The sequence below is a fragment of the Anabrus simplex genome, chromosome 4 (assembly GCF_040414725.1).
Source record: "Anabrus simplex isolate iqAnaSimp1 chromosome 4, ASM4041472v1, whole genome shotgun sequence".
NCBI classification, from domain to species: domain Eukaryota; kingdom Metazoa; phylum Arthropoda; class Insecta; order Orthoptera; family Tettigoniidae; genus Anabrus; species Anabrus simplex.
In genome coordinates, this window is record NC_090268.1 from 285,360,518 (window position 1) to 285,366,244 (window position 5,727).

Below are 5,727 nucleotides of genomic sequence, written 5' to 3' on the forward strand. Positions count from 1 at the left end.
GTTAAAATGTGGTGATGTGTGGCTGCTAGAAGATTATTATTCAGCAGACAGGGTTCCACTGAGCTGAAATTTGCAGGTAATGGTCATTGACTGAAATCGTAGCCCCTAGACAACCCGTGTGAGAGAAGTCATCAACAGTTCCTGTCTCCTGATACCGGTCCCATGAATGCAAGTATGAAGAATGAGAGAATGCATGAATGCAAGTATGAAGAATGAGATTTCCACCATGTTCGAACCACATCACTCTGATTGCAGCCCAGACATCAAGCAAGTGCCCTTGTTGACTATCCTTCTTGAACATAAGATAATTATGCATACACGTTCACATACTTACATTGCATCTTTTGCTATCCTAGACGCCCGCTAAAATGCATAGAACATACCTCTTCTTCCTCACTAGTGCAACAACTTCAACTGAATTACTACCTCGTATTTGAGCGTGGCCTTCTGCCTGTGGATTGGGATACATGCCATTGTATGTTTCCCAAATATCTTATGGGTCATCTTTCTGGTCTGTGTAGGACAGGCCAAGATAGCAACACAATTAAATGACACTCAAGAGTGATCAAAACTTTTTTTTTTTAAATGTGTGTAAATTTATCTATCACACTACGTCTACTTACATGAGTATCATCATCACAAGTCGTTTTACTTATTATTGAGTGCCATGACCCAATTAACTATGCTTCTCCATCCTGAATGGTTTTCAGTTCTTCTTAAGACCTGCTGAAGAGGTAAATCAGTTAGTTTTAATTTGGTGAAGCCATCTGTAGGCTGTCCTCCCATGGTCTTATACCATCCACTTTCCCTTGGATGATACATTTCCCAAGATTTTCTCCATCTCTTCTCATGATGTGTCTGAAGAACTGAAGGATCTTTGGAATGACACAGGAAGAAATATGTTTGGAGATGCTGAGTTGCTCAATGAAGGACATATCCATTCTTCTTTCAATCCACTGTTGATGCAACATTCTGTGCCAACATATCTTGAACAAAATGATGCGTTGTATACCTCTGGCCTTTAGGATCCATGTTTCACAGCCATATACAGATCCAAGAGAGTTTTTTCATAATGAGAGTTTTTTCATCATGTTGAACGGTTGTCTAATTTCTGCCTCACAATTTCCCATGTGAATGATAGTTGAACCAAAATCCAAAATTGTGTACTACCTCCAGCCCCCTTAATTTTCCTGTGATCTGGATCTGTGCTCCTCAGTCAGTTATCATTACTTTGGATTTACTAATGTTCGTATTTAGTTCTCTGAAAACTGTAAAAGTAGTTAGTGGAATGTTATGCCCAGTTTTGTAGCCTCTGTACAACCAGTCTAGTCTGCAAAATGTAAAGAATTTCACCTTATTTTCTTGACATGGCATAAGGCCGAAAGCCTATATCATGTCATTATTGATATGGTACGACGGTGAATCAAAAAGTAAGTTACACTAGTTTGCCGCGAGCACAGGCTGTGTGCCGTGACTGTGGCCAATGTGGAGCAAACTACAGTAACTGCTGACATGTCCAATAGGAAGGTTGGTGTGGTATCTCGTCGTGTTGTGTGTGCAGAGAGGGTTAGACTGAATGGCATGTCAACTGGATGTTCATTCCAAATTGGAGGTGCATGCAACGATCATATTTCTATTGGCTAAACTGCTCAATTGCACAGACAATCATCATGAAATCACTGCTGTAGATGGTAAGCATGCAATTTCTTGCCCAGGTATTTTAAAGTGGTGTAAGCAGTTTGATGCCGGACGCACGCATCTCACGGATGAATATCGCGAAGGCAGGCTTGCAACGTCCAGCACCGTTGCAAATGTTGACCATGTGGATAGGATCATTAATAGAGAGAATTGGCACATAACACTGCAGGAAATTGCCAGCATACTGAACATTTCATATGGCAGTGTGTTCTCCATTGTTCACCAGCACCTTGGATTTCGTAAACTGCGTCAAAGATAGATCCCATGTCTGCTCACCAATGTTCACAAGGCACAGCAATTCCAATCATTCACTGGCATTTTTGCAACGGTATTCTGTGGAGTGCAATGAGTTTCTGCAGGGAATCATCACAGGGTATGAAATGTGCGTCCACCACTTCACCCCCAAAACAAAAAGAACATCAATGGAATGGGTGCACACCACACCACCACCATGAAAGAAGGCCAAGGTCCAACCTCCAGCAGGAAAGGTAATGGTAACTGTGTTCTTTGACATGGAGGGTGTGGTGCACGTGAAATTTATGATGAAAGGCACGGCAATCAATTCGGCTTCATATTATCAAGCGTTGAACCGGTTGCGTAAGGCAAAGAAAAGTGGCAGGGAAAATTGAGCGCCAGTGTATTTTGTTGCACAATAACGTAACACCTCACATGGTCTGCCAAACGTCGGAACTGCTGCAGCGATTCAAGTGGGAGGTATGACAACATCCTCCATACAGTCCAGACTTAGCACCACGCGATTAACCTGTGTTTGATAAGCTGAAAAGGGATCTCGGTGGACGATGATTTCGAAATGATGAGGAGGTGAAAGCAGCTGTCTCCAGGTGGTTATATAGCGCTGGAGGTGATTTCTACGCATCTGGAATCGAAAAGTAGGTTGACCGTTCCAAGAAATGTTTACAGTCTCTTGGGGACTATGTGGAAAAGTGAACTTACATTGCATGTTGTCATAGCCGTTTTGCATATGTGTAGGTGGTTTCATAAATGTCCATAACTTGGAAGTGTAATTTACTTTTAGATTTGCCCTCGTACTTCTGTATGTTTGTTTCATTTTTATATAGAGAGGCAGGAACTCATTGGTCTGAGGTGATGCAAAACATTTTTGATGTATGAAATATTAACCTTTTCTTACCAAAGTTTTCTCATTGGGAGCAAAGGTATTATTCTTTCTTATTTAAAAAAGTATCTGTGATTATATTTATATGAACATTTAAAAAATGTATAAACATATACCTTAAAAAACTATGTCAAAAGGCAATGTTAGGTAGGTACATATGACAAAAATAAAAACCCTCATCTTCAAGTTTAAAGAATATATTTCTTGATGGAAAGACTTGAAGGATGAAGTGATTATATATATAAAATTGGATGTTGGTATATTTGAGATTAATAGACTCAAAAACTACTGGACCAATTTTGCTGAAAATGTCATAATTTGTTCTTATTACTTCTGAGAGGGTTTATGAAGTGGTTTGAACAAAATCGAATAGGTAGTTTTATTATTATGGGTAATTTTATATAATTTTATTGAACTGCAAAGCTGCACCAAGATTGGATCGACTTGATGGACAGATTGTTGCTAGGCAACAGCAGCTCACGCTATATCATGATAGTCCAGTAATAAATGCTGTATATAGGGGGATGGGAACATGCCGCCATGTTTTATAAAGTACCTTTCTTGATAGGAGGTTCATTCTTATGCCTGTTATTTGGAAATAGCAATCCAACATGCCGTGATCAAGATGTACTTTCATGTCATAAGACCATCTTTGATAGGTCTGCCTAGTTTGAAGAATGTAGCTATGTATTAGATGTGTAAAATATTTAAGAAACTGTGTAAAAATTGAATATCAAATGTGGAATGACACCCACTCCTAACAAAGAGCAACTGGGGGTTCTCAATGAGCAAAGGTGACTTTCTGTAATCCAACTATAGGTCTATATATATAAATGTTGTTGTATGTGGACATGTATGTATTACATCTCCTACACCACTGGAGCGATTTCAACCAAACTTGAAACACTTGTGACTTAGTATCAGAAGACAAACCTCATAGTATTATATAGAGGATGGTTGCCTAGTGATAATATGAATGAGTCAAAATAAGTGAATTGGCCGCCCGTTTCACTAACATTACCAAAATACAAATAATAATAGTAATAGACCTACCTTTGTCCTGCAGTATCTGCTAGGTAGATTGAGTAGCACAGTAGTTGCTGTTGCTGGTCCCAAGCCCGGAAAAAAGAGGAAGGTTGGCTTAAAGCCATAAAATTACAGCCAGAAAATAAACATCTTGAGGGAATAAAGGGCACGACGGTTCCACATTTTAGTGGTGGTACCCCAACAGCGTCTGTTTCACATGTTAGTGGCGGCTGAATAAATATCCTGTGCAGCTAACACACATAGTTGTAAATCGGAGCTTGTTTCACTTAAGGTCGATAACCTTTGATAGTCAGATATAGAAAAGTCTTTTACTGAAAGAATTCCACTGTCAAACCCATTAAGGATGGAGAAGATTACATCAGATTCAGTGGGTATTCGCCTAAAAGACAAAAATGAATTTGAACACTCAAAAATACATATATATAACCAAACATACAAACATAGGATCAAACATAAGCATATTAACTACATTGCGACGCACAATATAAACTCCTTACTGAAATCTGGAAAGCTCAAGAACTTCACAGATGAATTAGATAGGCAAAATATTCTTGTGGTAGTGCTCCAAGATATGAGAAATTTAACAGAAAATCCATTTGAATCTCAAAGTTATAGAGTGTGCAATGGGAATCTAGGCCAAAGAGTCATGAAACATTGCCCCCAGTTTGGTACGTGATTTATAGTAAATTTTAAGATAATAGATTGTGTAATTGATTTTAAAGCCATCTAACTGAGAATTGCAATTCTAACTTTACAAACTACAAACAAACTTTACGCTATCATAAAGGCTCATGCCCCTACCAATGAAAAAATTTCCTAACAAAATGCAAGAAGTCAATAATTTCTGGGATCTCCTTGATGAATAAAATAAATATGAATAACATCAAGATCCTTATAGGGAACTTTAACTCTCAAGTGGGTAAGGAAAAGAAGTATCGAGATGTAGTAGGAAAGTGGGCTCCTCATAAATATACTAACAGAAATGGTCAAAGATGCACAGAAATTTTTAGAACCCATGGACTAATCCCTAAATCTACATATTTTAAAAGAAAACCACACAAAATTAAAACTTGGAAACATCCTGATTGGACAAAAGGAGAATGGCAGCTAGACCACGTATATATGGACAAATTCTTTCACAAGGAAATCCACAACGTCAAAGTTCTGAGGGGAACAGGCACTGGTTCAGATCATTACTTAATTAAAATCAAGATTAAATTTACTCCATTAAGAAAAAGACAAAATAGAGTTGGAGAGAAAAGGACATACAACCCTCATCAGTAAATCCAGAATGCCCAGTATTGGCAAAGAACAGGAACTACAAAGCTAACAGATAATTTAGATGACTTAATACCAATTATTAAACAGAATGCAGAAGATCTAGCTCCATTAAATCCAAGGAAAAGAAATGCCTGGTGGACCTCTGATTGTGATAGAATGCGTGAAGAAAGACATCAAGCTTGGTTGAAATTTCAAGCCCACAAAACAGAAGAAAATGCCACGAACCTCAAGAATGGCAGAAAAGAATTCACCCAAACAATTAGAAGAATTAAGAGAAAATATCAGAAAGATTTAATAAAATCTATTGAGGAAAATTATTGTTGTTGTTTGAGTCATCAGTCCATAGACTGGTTTGATGCAGCGCTCCATGCTTTTCATTTCTCCGTAACTACTGCATCCTACATCTGCCCTAATCTGCTTGTCACATTCATACCTTGGTCTACCCCTAGTGTTCTTACTGCCTACAATTCCTTCAAAAACCAAATGAACAAATCCTGGGTGACTTAAGATGTGTCCTATCATTCTATCTCTTCTTCTCGTCAAATTTAACCAAATCAATCTCCTCT